The sequence below is a fragment of the Populus trichocarpa genome, chromosome 10 (genome assembly GCF_000002775.5).
Source record: "Populus trichocarpa isolate Nisqually-1 chromosome 10, P.trichocarpa_v4.1, whole genome shotgun sequence".
NCBI lineage: Eukaryota > Viridiplantae > Streptophyta > Magnoliopsida > Malpighiales > Salicaceae > Populus > Populus trichocarpa.
In genome coordinates, this window is record NC_037294.2 from 5,916,156 (window position 1) to 5,931,404 (window position 15,249).

A 15,249-nucleotide genomic window follows, 5' to 3' on the forward strand; every position below is an offset into this window, starting at 1 on the left:
ATCAAAGAGTTGATGTCTTATCCCAGTGCAGGAGTGTCAAAGTAATAAATAACCCGGCAAGACCGGAGTCGAACCACAGGGAGGTGAGCTATATAAATTATAAATAATAATAATAATAATAATAATAATAAGAACAACAACAACATCAACAACGATGATGATGATGATGATGATGATGATGGTGATGGTGAGTTAAAGAGGACTTTGAGATGTAAGATAAATGTAAAGATTAAACAATGATAAAAACAAATGTCAAGGTTAGAGGATCCACTAATAGTATTAGAGATAAGTAAAGTATAAACTCTTTATAAATTATCAACATGATCATATTAATCATCTTATTTACGTAACACCATACTTATATTCATGATGCTAACTTATGTTGACAACAAATCAAGTTCCTCTCATAACAACGATGTCGGCCGAAGACTATGAAGGATCAAGTATTTGATGTACCAAGTGTTATACAACACAAATCTAGATTAACAATTTAACAAGCAAGGTATTAAGAGTTAATAAGATAAAAATGATAAGACATGTTAATAGCAAACTTTCTTGGATATAAACATTAAAGTCCATGTTGAGTTTATATTATACATATTCTAACACCATTAGTGAAACCTTTTCACCTTGACATAATTAACTTAGCTAGACATTGTGAAGAAGAAAAACATAAATAAACAATATAAGAACATAAACCTGATATAAGTTAACTAAGTATAGTAAAGGAAATGAAAAGCATGAACAAGAGATTAATGAAAGCAAAACTTAAGCATTACAAAAATATAAAGAGAGAGAGCAAGAACATGATCTTGATCTGAAGAACCAAGATCCCTAAATGAATGGCAAATGCCTCCTTTTATAGGCTAAAATTCAAAACTATTCATTTGGTAATTGATTATTGATGTAGTGGCCAACTATTGATTTAGTGGACTTGGTGGACAGCAGCACTCAAGCATTTTGGCTGGATGAAATGACATTGATGCAATCAGAATATGACAAAGTGTTCTTCATGATAGTTGTTTACAATCATCTTATCTTTCCACCCAAACACTTTCAGAGCATTTGGATCACTAGAGCTCGAGATATGGCTAAAATACTGAGTAGTGATGCTGGTTGACGTGGTGGATAGCCCTCAAGCTCTTGTCTGGATGCAATGTCATTGTTACCATTAGAATTTGAGTAGGGTTTCTTCATGAAAGTTGTTGGAAATTGTCTTTTCCTTCCACCCACAAAATTTCACGTCATTGTGCCTTCTAGAACTCCAGATATGGGTAACATTCTGAATAGTGTTTGGGCTGGATTGCAGAACAAATTCTGACTTCTCTTTTATGGCCAAACTTTGAATTTGAAAATGGCAGATTTGGGTCTTCCAGTATCATGAAAATTGTAGGCCTATTTCTTAGCTTTGTATCCATATAAATCAAACTGAAATCCAAGATCTACAGCTCCAGATATGACCCAATAACTGAACAGTGTTCCAATTTGAATTGAATCGGTATCTCCTTTCTAAGTTTAGCCTTTTCTTTGTCCTTTCACTTTCAATAGTTAATCACATGAATCAATCCTTTGAATTGTGAGATATGCCTGGATTTAAAATGATCATTTACCATAAATTAAAGCTATCTTATATTATCAGACTTGTTATTATAAAACATGCTCTAGTTAAGGAGTTATTGATACTTCAAGTGCAAAATGATGACATAAAACCTTGATAAAAATGCACTTTTAAGTACTAATCAAGGGACTATTTTCGCTGACAATTTATGGATCAGCAGTGACATAACGTTTGTCAGCCATGACTCTATTTTAGCTAACGTATGGAATTGACAACCATGACTCTATTTTTGCTATCGATTTGATGTCTCTGTCATGAATTCATTTACGCAGTCGATTCCATATGTCAGCTTTCACTCAGTTTTCAGTGATGATTTCAAAGTCTAGACGACTCTGTTTTCACTGACGATTTTGTGGATCAGTAGTGACATAGCGTATTTGACATTTCCATGCGTAAGCCATGACTCCATTTCTGTTATCGATTTGATGCGTCGACCGTGAATTCATTGACGCTGTGGATTCCACACATCAGCTATCACTTAGTTTTCAGTGACGATTACAGGTGTATAGGGACTATGTTTTCGGTGATGATTTATGGATCAGCAATGACAATGTTTATGACAATTCCATGCGTCAGCCATGACTCAATTTTTGCTATTGGTTTGATGCGTCGGTCGTGAATTCATTTACGCTGTGGATTCCACACGTGAGTTGTCACTCAGTTTCAATGATGATTTCTTGTCCTACAATGACTCAGTTTTCGCTGACAATTTATGGATCAGCAGTGACATAGCATTTTTGACAATTCGATGCGTCAGCCATTACTCTAATTTTGCTATCGATTTGATGCGTCGATCGTGAATTCAGTGACGCTGTGGATTCCACACGTTAGTTGTCCCTTAGTTTTCAGTGATGATTTCAAGGTCTATAGGACTCAGTTTTTGCTGACTATTTATGGATCAGTAGTGACATAGTGTTTTTGACAATTCAATGCGTCAGCCATGACTCTATTTTTGGTATAGATTTGATGCGTCGATCGTGAATTTATTTTTGCTGTCGATTCCACACGTCAGCTGTCACTCAGTTTTCAGTGACGATCTCAAGGTCTATAGTGACTCGGTTTTCGCTGACGATTTATGGATCAGCCGTGAAATAGCGTTTTCGACAATTCCTTGCGTCAACCATGACTCTATTTTTGCTATTGAATTCGTGCATCAGTCGTGAATTCATTTACTCTATTGATTCCATACGCAGTTGTCACTCAATATTCATTGACGATTTCAAGGTGTATAGTGAGTCTGTTTTAGCTGACGATTTATGGATCAGCCGTGTTTGCCAATTCCATGATTCTATTTTTGCATTCGATTAGATGCATCGGTTGTGAATTCATTTACGCTGTCGATTCCATACGCCAGCTGTCACTCAGTATTCATTGACGATTTCAACATCTACAGCGACTTTGTTTTTTATGACGATTCATGGATCACCAGTGACATATTGTTTTTGACAATTTCATGCGTCAGCCATGACTTAATTTTTGCAATCGATTTGATGTGTCGGTTTTCACTGACGATTAATGGATCAGCCGTGACATAATGTTTTTGACAATTCCATGCGTCAACCATGACTCTATTTTTGCTATCGATCTGATGTGTCGGTCGTGAATTCATTGACACTGTCGATTCCATACGTCAGCTGTCACTCAGTATTCATTGATGATTTCAAGGTCTGCAGCGACTAAGTTTTTGCTGACGATTTATGGATCAGCCGTGACATAGCATTTTTGACAATTCTATGCGTCCGCCATGACTCTATTTTTGCTATCAATTCCTTACGTCTGCTGGCAGTCAGTTTTCAGTGATCATTTCAAGTTCTACAAGGAATCAGTTTTTGCTGATGATTTATGGATCAGTAGTGACATAGCGTTTTTGACAATTACATGCATGAGCCATGACTCTATTTTTGCTATCAATTTGATGCGTCGGTCGTGAATTCATTGACGATGTCGATTCCATACATCGGTTGTCACTAAGTTTTCAGTGATGATTTCAAGGTCTACAGGGACTCTGTTTTCACTGAAGATTTATGGATCAGCCATGAAATAACATTTTTTACTATTCCATGCGTCAACCATGACTCTATTTTTGCTAGCAATTTGATGCGTCGGTCGTGAATTCATTGATTTTGTCGATTCCATACGTCGGCTGTCACTCAGTTTTCAGTGATGATTTCAAGGTCTACATGGACTCTATTTTCGATGACGATTTATGGATCAGCACTGACATAGCGTTTTTGACAAGTCCATGCGTCAACCATGACTCTATTGTTGCTATCGATTTGATGTGTCCGTCCTGAATTCATTGATGTTGTCGATTCCATACGTCACCTGTCACTCAGTTTTCAGTGACGATTTCAACGTCTAAAACGACTCGTTTCGCTGACGATTTATGGATCAGTAGTGACATAGTGTCTTTGACAATTCCATGCATCAGCGATGACTCTATTTTTGTTATCGATTTGATGTGTCTGTCGTGAATTCATTTACGTAATCATTTCCATACATCAGGTGTCACTCAGTTTTCAATGATGATTTCTTGGTCTACAGCGACTCAGTTATCGCTAACGATTTATGGATCAATAGTGACATACCGTTTTTGATAATTCGATGCGTCATCCATTACTCTAATTTTGCTAACGATTTGATGCGTCAGTCGTGAATTCATTGACGCTATGGATTCCAAACGTTAGTTGTCACTCCATTTTCAGAGATGATTTCTTTGTCTACAGCGACTCAGTTTTCGCTGATGATTTAGGGATCAGTAGTGACATACCGTCTTTCACAATTCCAGGCGTCAACCATGACTCTATTTTTGCTATTGATTTGATGTGTCGGTCGTGAATTCATTGACGCTGTGGATTTCACACGTCAGCTGTCACTCAGTTTTCAGTGACGATTTCAACGTCTAAAACGACTCGTTTCGCTAACGATTTATGGATCAGTAGTGACATAGTGTCTTTGACAATTCCATGCATCAGCGATGACTCTATTTTTGTTATCGATTTGATGTGTCTGTCGTGAATTCATTTACGTAATCATTTCCATACATCAGGTGTCACTCAGTTTTCAATGATGATTTCTTGGTCTACAGCGACTCAGTTATCGCTAACGATTTATGGATCAATAGTGACATACCGTTTTTTATAATTCGATGCGTCATCCATTACTCTAATTTTGCTAACGATTTGATGCGTCAGTCGTGAATTCATTGACGCTATGGATTCCAAACGTTAGTTGTCACTCCATTTTCAGAGATGATTTCTTTGTCTACAGCGACTCAGTTTTCGCTGATGATTTAGGGATCAGTAGTGACATACCGTCTTTCACAATTCCAGGCGTCAACCATTACTCTATTTTTGCTATTGATTTGATGCGTCGGTCGTGAATTCATTGACGCTGTGGATTTCACACGTCAGCTGTCACTCAGTTTTCAGTGACGATTTCAAGGTCTACAGGGACTCCGTTTTCACTGACGATTTATGGATAAGCCGTGACATATCGTTTTGGACAATTCCATGCATAAGCTATGACTCTATTTTTGCAATTGATTTGATGCGTCCGTCGTGAATTCATTGACGCTGTCGATTCCATATGTTAGCTGTCACTCAATTTTCAGTGACAATTTCAAGGTCTACATAACTCAGTTTTCGCTGACGATTTATGGATCAATAGTGATATATCGTTTTACACAATTCCATGCGTCAGCCATGACTCTATTTTTGCTATCAATTTGATGCGTCGGTCGTGAATTCATTGACGCTGTGGATTTCAAACGTCAGCTGTCACTCAGTTCTTAGTGATGATTTCAAGTTCTACAGTGACTCTGTTTTTCACTGACGATTTATAGATAAGCCGTGACATAGCGTTTTTAACAATTCCATACGTCAGCCATGACTATATTTTCGTATGGAATCGACAGCCATGACTCTATTTTTACTATCGATTTGATGTCCCTTTCATAAATTCATTTACGCAGTCGATTCCGTACGTCAGTTGTCCCTCAGTTTTAAGTGATGATTTCAAGGTCTATAGGACTCTGTTTTCACTGATGATTTTGTGGATTAGTAGTGACATAGCATTTTTGACAATTCCATGCGTCACCCATGACTTTATTTCTGGTATCGATTTGATGCGTCGATCGTGAATTCATTGACGCAGTGGATTCCACACGTCAGCTGTCACTCAGTTTTCAGTGACGATTACAAGGAGTACAGGGACTCTATTTTCGGTGATGATTTATGGATCAGCAGTGACACAGTGTTTGTGACAATTCCATGCGTCAGCCATGACTCTATTTTTGCTATCGGTTTGATGCGTCGGTCGTGAATTCATTTACACTATGGATTCCACACGTCAGTTGTCACTCAGTTTTGAATGATGATTTCTTGTCCTACAGCGACTCAGTTTTCGCTGACAAATTATGGATCAGCAGTGACATAGCGTTTTTGACAATTCGATACGTCAACCATTACTCTATTTTCGCAATCGATTTAATGGGTCGGTCGTGAATTCATTGACATTGTCGATTCCATACGGTAGCTGTCACTCAGTTTTCAGTGACGATCTCAAGTTCTACAGTGACTATGTTTTCCCTGACGATTTATGGATCAGCCGTGACATAGCGTTTTTTTCATTTCCATGCGTCAAGCATTCCTCTAGTTTTGCTATCGATTTGATGCGTTGATCGTGAATTCATTGACGTTGTCCATTCCATACGTCACCTGTCACTCAGTATTCATTGACGATTTTAGGTCTACAGGGACAATGTTTTTAGTGACGATTTATGGATCAGCAGTGACATAGCGTTTGTCAGCCATGACTCTATTTCAGCTGACGTATGGAATCGACACCCATGACTCTATTTTACTATCGATTTGATGTCCCTGTCATGAATTCATTTACGCAGTCGATTCCGTACGTAAGTTGTCCCTCAGTTTTCAGTGATGACTTCAAGGTCTATAGGACTCTGTTTTCACTTATGATTTTGTGGATCAGTAGTGACATAGCGTTTTTGACAAATCCATGCGTCAGCCATGACTCTATTTCTGGTATCGATTTGATGCGTCGGTCGTGAATTCATTGACGTTGTGGATTCCACACGTCAGTTGTCACTCAGTTTTCAGTGACGATTACAAGGAGTACAAGGACTCTATTTTCGGTGATGATTTATGGATCAGCAGTGACACAGTGTTTGTGACAATTCCATGCGTCAGCCATGACTCTATTTTTGCTATCGGTTTGATGCGTCGGTCGTGAATTCATTTACACTATGGATTCCACACGTCAACTGTCACTCAGTTTTGAATGATGATTTCTTGTCCTACAGCGACTCAGTTTTCGCTGACGATTTATGGATCAGCAATGACATAGCGTTTTTGACAATTCCATGCGTCAACCATGACTCTATTTTTGGTATAGATTTGATGCATCGATCATGAATTCATTTTTGTTGTCGATTCCACACGTCAGCTGTCACTCAGTTTTCAGTGACGATCTCAAGTTCTATAGTGACTATGTTTTCACTGACGATTTATGGATCAGCCGTGACATAACATTTTCAACAATTCCATGTGTCAACCATGACTCTATTTTTGCTATTGAATTCGTGCATCAGTCGTGAATTCATTTACTCTATCGATTCCATACACAGTTGTCACTCAATATTCATTGACGATTTAAAGGTCTACAGTGAGTCTGTTTTCGCTGACGATTTATGGATGAGCCGTGACATAGCGTTTTTGCCTATTTTATGCGTAAGCCATGATTCTATTTTAGCAATCGATTTGATGTGTCGGTCGTGAATTCATTCACGCTGTCGATTCCATATGCTAGCTGTCACTCAGTATTCATTGACGATTTCAACATCTACAGCGACTCTGTTTTGGCTGACTATTTATGGATCACAAGTGACATCATTTTTTACAATTTCATGCGTCAGCCATGACTCTATTTTTGCTATTGTTTTGATGTGTCAGTCGTGAATTCATTGACGTTATTGATTCCATACGTCACTTGTCACTCAGTATTTAGTGACGATTTCAAGGTCTACACCGACTAAGTTTTTGCTCATGATTTATGGATCAGCCGTGACATCACGCTTTTGACAATTCCATGCGTCATCCATGACACTATTTTTGCTATCGATTTGTTGCGTCAATCGTGAATTCATTGACGTTGTCGCTTCCATACATCAGTTGTCACTCAGTTTTCAGTGACTATTTCAAGGTCTGCAGTGACTCAGTTTTTCCTAACGATTTATGGATAAGTAGTGACATATCATTTTTGACAATTCCATGCTTCAGCCATGACACTATTTTTGCTATCGATTTGATCCATCGATCATGAATTCAATGACGCTGTGGATTCCATACATTAGCTATCACTCAGTTTTCAGTGATGATTTCTTGGTCTACAGCTACTCATTTTTCGCTGACGATTTATAGATCAACAGCGACATAACGTTTTTGACAATATCATGCGTCAGCAATTACTCTAGTTTTGCTATCAATGTGTCGATCTTGAATTCATTGACGTTGTCGATTCCATACATTAGCTGTCACTCAATATTCATTAATGATTTCAAGGTCTACAGGGACTATGTTTTTGCTAACGATTTATGGATCAGCGATGACATAGCGTTTTTGACAATTCCATGCGTCAGCCATGACTCTATTTTTGCTATTGATTTGATGTGTCAGTCATGAATTCATTTATGTTGTCGATTCCATACATCAGCTGTCACTCATTTTTTAGTGATGATTTGAAGGCCTACAAGACTTAGTTTTCACTGACTATTTATGTATTAGTAGTGACATAGCGTTTTTGACAATTCCATGTGTCAGCCATGACTCTATTTTTGCTATAGATTTGATGCGTTGATCGTGAATTCATTTTCGCTATCGATTCCATACACCAGTTGTCACTCAATATTAATTGACGATTTCAACGTCTATACTGACTCTGTTTTCGCTGACGATTTATAAATTAACAATGACATAGCGTTTTTGACAATTCCATGCGTTAGCCATGACTCTATTTTTGCTATTGAATTCATATGTCCTTTGTGAATTCATTAACGCTCTCGATTCCATACGTCACCTATCACTCAGTATTTAGTGACGATTTAAAGGGTCACAGCGACTCTGTTTTCGCTGACGATTTTTGGATCAGTCGTGACATGGCGTCTTTGACAATTTCATGCGTCAACAATGACTCTATTTTTGCTATCAATTCCATACATCAGCTGGTACTCAGTTTTCAGTGATGATTTCAAGGTTTGCAGTGATTCAGTTTTCGCTGATGATTTATGGATCATCCGTCACATAGCATTTTTTACCATTCGATGCGTCAGCCATGACTCTATTTTTGCTATCGATTTAATGAGTCAGTCATGAATTCATTAACGCTATCGATTCCATACGTCAGCTGTAACTCAGTTTTCAGTGATGATTTCAATGTGTACAGGACTCAGTTTTCGCTGACTATTTATGGATTAGTAGTGACATAGCGCTTTTGACAATTCTATGCGTCAGCCATGACTCTATTTTTGCTATAGCTTTGATGCGTCGATCGTGAATTCATTTTCGTTGTCGATTCCATACGCCAGTTGTCACTTAGTATTCAATGATGATTTCAACATCTATACTGACTCTGTTTCCCCTAACGATTTATGGATAAGCCGTGACATAGCGTTTTTGCCAATTCTATGCGCCCGCCATTATTCTATTTTTACCAATTCCATGTGTCGGTCATGACTCTATTTTTGCTATAGATTTGATGTGTCGATCGTGAATTCATTTTCAGTGTCGATTCCACACGTCAGCTGTCGTCAGACGATTTCAAGGTCTACAGTGACTCTGTTTTTGCTGACAATTTATGTATCAGTCGTGACATAGCATTTTCGACAATTCCATGTGTCAACCATGACTCTATTTTTGCTATTGAATTTGTGCGTCGGTTGTGAATTCAAGTACTCTATCGATTCCATACGCAGTTGTCACTCAATATTCATTGACGATTTCAAGGTCTATAGGGAGTCTGTTTTCACTAACGATTTATGGATCAGCCGTGACATAGCGTTTTTGCCAATTCCATGTGTCCGCCATAATTCTATTTTTGCAATCGATTTGATGCGTCGGTCGTGAATTCATTGACGCTGTTGATTCCATACGCCAGTTGTCACTCACTATTCATTGACGATTTCAACGTCTACAACGACTCTTTTTTGGCTGACGATTTATGGATCAACAGTGACATATCGTTTTTGACAATTTCATGCGTCAGCCATGACTCTATTTTTGCTATCAATTTGATGCGTCGGTCGTGAATTCATTGACGCTATCGATTCCATACGTCACCTGTCACTCAGCATTTAGTGACAATTTCAAGGTCTACTGCGACTCAGTTTTTGCTGACGATTTATGGATCAGCCGTGACATAGTGTTTTTGCCAATTCCATGCATCCATCATGATTATATTTTTGCAATCGATTTGATGCGTCAGTCGTGAATTCATTGACGCTGGCGATTCCATACGCTAGCTATCACTTAGTATTCATTGACGATTTCAAGGTCTACAAGGACTCTATTTTCACTGATGATTTATGGATCAGCGGTGACAAAGCGTTTTTGACAATTCCAGGTGTCAGCAATGACTCTAATTTTGTTGTCAAATCCATGTGCCGGCCATGACTTTAATTTTGCTATCGATTTCATGCGTGGGCAGTGAATTATTTGACGCTGTCGATTCCATATGTCAGCTATGACTCAGATTTCAGTGATGATTTCAAGGTCTACAGCAACTCAGTTTTTACTGATGATTTATGGATCACCAGTGACATACCGTTTTTGACAATTCCTTGCGTTAGTCATGACTCTATTTTTGCAATCGATTTGATTCGTCGGTCGGGAATTCATTCACGCTGTCGATTCCATACGTCAGCTGTCACTCAGTTTTTAGTGAAGATTTCTAGGTCTAGAGTCGGTTGTCGCTGACGATTTCTGGTGAGTACTGACGGGGTTTTCACCGGCGATTGCATGCGTCATGGATGACTCTGTTTTCTCTACTGATTTCATGCGTCCATCATGAATTAGTTTTCGCTGTTGATTCCATGCATCATCCGTCACTCAATTTTCAATGATGATTTCTCGTTCTATAGTGACTCAATTTTCACCGACAATTTCTACATTCGGAATGACATAGTGTTTTTGACGATTCCATGTGTCAACAATGACTATATTTTGGGAAGCGATGTCGTGCGTCGGTAGGGAATTCATTGACGCTGTTGATTCCGTACTTCAGTTGTCACTCAGTTTTCAGTGACGATTTCTAGGCCTAGAGTTACTCAGTTTTCGCTGACGATTTCTGGTCAGCAGTGACGCAGTTTTCAGTAATGATTCGATGCGTCAACAATGACTCTGTTTTTTCTATTGATTTCATGCGTCAACTGTGAATTTGTTTTCATTTACAAGTATTAGCATTATTCGAATAAGATAACTAATGTAATTATGTTAACAATTTATAATCCGATTGGAACCTCATTTGGGTGTGGTTTCCAGTTGAGTAATAAAAATAGTTTATACTATACTTATTTGAAATACCATTAGTGGATCCTCTAACCTTGACAATTATTTTATCCTTGTTTAATCCTTACATCAATATCACATCTCAAAGCTCTCTTTAACTTATTATTATTGTTGTTGTTGTTGTTATCTATAATTTATATAGTTAACCTCCCTGTGGTTCGATCCCAGTTTTGCCGGGTTATTTATTACTTCGACACTCCTGCACTTGGAAGAAGACATTAATCTTTTGGTCGTGTCAATTGACGTTGTCGCTTCCATACGGTAGCTTTCACTCAGTATTCAGTGACAATTTCAAGTTCTACAATGACTCAGTTTTCACCGACGATTTCTGCATCAGCAATGACATAGTGTTTTTGATGATTCCATACGTCACCCATGACTATATTTTGGGAATTGATGTCGTGTGTCGGTCGGGAATTCATTGACGCTGTGGATTCTGTATGTCAAATGTCACTCAGTTTTCAGTGATGATTTCTAGGTCTAGAGTCACTCAGTTTTCGCTGATGATTTCTGGTCAGCTTTGACACAGTTTTCACTAACGATTCCATGAGCCAACAATGACTCTGTTTTCTCTGTTAATTTCATGCGTCAACTGTGAATTTGTTTTCGATGTCTATTCCATGCATCATCCCTCACTCAACAACAGTTCACGATTCCATGCGTCATACATCACTCTATTTTTGCCATCGATTTCATGCGTCGGTCAGGAATTCATTGACGTTGTCGCTTCCAAACGACAGTTGTCACTCAGTATTCATTGACGATGTCATGGTCTACAACGACTCAGTTTTCGTTGAGGATTTATGGATCACCAGTGACGTAGCGTTTTTGACAATTCCATGCGTCGGCCATGACTCTATTTTTGCAATCGATTTGATGCGTTGGTCCGGAATTCATTGATGTTGTCGATTCCATACGTCAGTTGTCACTTAGTATTCATTGACGATTTCAAGGTCTAGAGTCACTCAGTTTTCACTGACGATTTCTGGTCAGTACTGACGCGGTTTTCACCGGCGATTCCATGTGTCAATGATTACTCTGTTTTCTCTATTGATTTCATGCGTCTACCGTGAATTAGTTTTCGCTGTCGATTCCATGCGTCATCTAGGACTCAATTTTCAATGATGATTTCTTTTTCTACAGTGACTCAGTTTTCGCCGACGATTTCTGCATCAGTAGTGACATCGTGTTTTTGATGATTCCGTGCATCACCCATGACAATATTTTGGGAATCGATGTCATGCATCGGTCGGGAATTCATTGACGCTGTTAATTTCATATGTCAGCTTTCACTCAGTTTTCAGTGACGATTTCTAGTCAGTACTGACGCGGTTTTCACCGGCGATCCCATGCATCAACGATGACTCTGTTTTCTCTATTGATTTCATGCATCCACCATGAATTAGTTTTCGTTGTCGATTCTATGTGTCATCTGTCACTCAAGTTTAAATTATGATATCTTGTTCTACAATGACTCAGTTTTCACCGAAGATTTATGCATCAGAAGTGACATAGTGTTTCTGATGATTCCATGCGTCACCCATAACTATATTTTAGGAATTGATGTCAGGTGTCGGTCAGAAATTCATTTATGTTGCCTATTTCGTACATCAGCTGTCACTAGTTTTCAGTGACGATATCTAGGTCTAGAGTCACTCAGTTTTTGTTGACGATTTCTTGTCCGTAGTGACGCAGTTTTCACTAACGATTCCATGTGCCAACAATGACTCTGTTTTCTCTGTTGATTTAATGCGTCAACTGTGAATTTGTTTTCGCTGTCTATTCCATGAGTCATCCCTCATCCAACAACAGTTCACGATTCCATGCGTTAGACATGACTCTAATTTTGCTATCGAATCCATGTGTTGCCATGACTCCATTTTTGCTATCGATTTCATGCGTTGAAAGTGAATTATTTGACGCTGTCGATTCCATACGTTAGTTATGACTCAGATTTCAGTGATGATTTCATGGTCTACAGCGACTCAGTTTTCGCAGACGATTTATGGATCAGCAGTGACATAGCGTTTTTTACAATTCCATGCGTCAGCCATGACTCTATTTTTGCTACCGATTAGATGCGTCGGTCATGAATTCATTGATGTTGTTGATTTGATACATCAGCTGTCACTCAGTTTTCAGTGACGATTTCTAGGTCTAGAGTCACTCAGTTTTCACTGACGATTTCTGGTTAGTAGTGACGTGGTTTTCACACGCGATTCCATGCGTCAACGATGACTCTGTTTTCTCTACTGATTTCATGCGTGCACCGTTAATTAGTTTTCACTATCGATTCCATGCGTCATCCGTCACTCAATTTTCAATGATGATTTCTTGTTCTACAATGACTCAATTTTCGCAGACGATTTCTGCATCAGCAGTGACGTATTGTTTTTGACGATTCCATGCGTTACCCATGACTATATTTTGGAAATCGATGTCAGGCGTCGGTCAGGAATTCATTTACGTCGTTGATTCCGTACGTGAGTCGTCACTCAGTTTTCAGTGACGATTTCTAGGTCTACAATGACTCAGGTTTCGCTGATGATTTATGGATCAGCAGTGACATATCATTTTTGACAATTCCATGCGTCAATCATTACTCTATTTTTGCTACCGATTAGATGTGTCGGTCTTGAATTCATTAACGCTATCGATTCCATACGTCAGCAGTCACTCAGGTTTCAGTGATGATTTCTAGGTTTAGAGGCACTCAATTTTCGCTCATGATTTATGGTCAGTAGTGACGCAGTTTTCACCGGCGATTACATGCGTCAAACATGACTATGTTTTCTCTGTTGATTTCATGTGTCAACTGTGAATTTATTTTCGCTGTCTATTCCATGCGTCATCCATGACTCTATTTTTGCTACCGATTAGATGCGTCGGTCATGAATTCATTGACGCTGTCGATTCCATACGTCAGATGTCACTTAGTTTTCAGTGATGATTTCTAGGTCTAGTGACACTCAGTTTTTGCTGATGATTTCTGGTCAGTACTGACTCAGTTTTCACCAGCGATTCCATGCGTTAACGATGACTCTGTTTTCTCAACTGATTTCATGCGTCCACCGTGAATTATTTTTCGGTGTCGATTCCATGCGTCATCCGTCACTCAATTTTCAATGATGATTTCTCGTTCTACATTGACTCAGTTTACGCCGACGATTTCTGCATCAGCAATGACATAGTGTTTTTGACGATTCCATGCGACACCCATGACTATATTTTTGGAATCGATGTGAGGCATCAGTCGGGAATTCATTAACGTCGTCGATTCTGTACGTCAATTGTCACTCAGTTTTCAGAGTCAATTTCTAGGTCTACAGTCACTCAGTTTTCGCTGACAATTTCTGGTCAGCAGTGATGCAGTTTTCACTTACGATTCCATACGTCAACAATGATTCTGTTTTTTCTGTTCCAGTTTGGACTGAATCAGCATCTCTTTTATAAGTTTGGCCCTCTCTTTGTCCTTTCAATTTCCGTACTTAAACTCATCAATCAATCCTTTCATTTATGTGATAAGCCTGCATTTAATATGAACATTTACCATAAATTAAAGGTATCTTATGGTATCAGACTTGTTATTATAAAACATGTTTTAGTTAAGGAGTTATTGATACTTCAAGTGCAAAATGATGATATAGAACCTTGATAAAAATATACTTTTAAGTACTAATCACTTTTGTTTCTTGATTTTTTTCTTGATTAGTTTCGGCCACATATATTAAAAAAATAAAGTTTAGGGTTTTTTCATCCTCTTAAATTGTTGAACACAAAATCATAAGGTAGTGTTCTTGTTGAATTCTTGATCTTGTCGCAATATATACATAAAAAAACTGTGTTCTTGAATATTTTTTTTCTTGATTCCTGAATTGGTATACAAAAAAAGGGGGCTTGATCTTGAAAATTTTGATTGGTGCCGCACAAAAAGAGAGAAGAAAATCAACATTCTGGAGTTGGCCAAGAGCTAGGGAAAGAAAATTGCTCATTGGGAATTTGTGTTGCTCTTTTTTTTTCCAGGCTGTATCATTATTTGATTTAATTTTC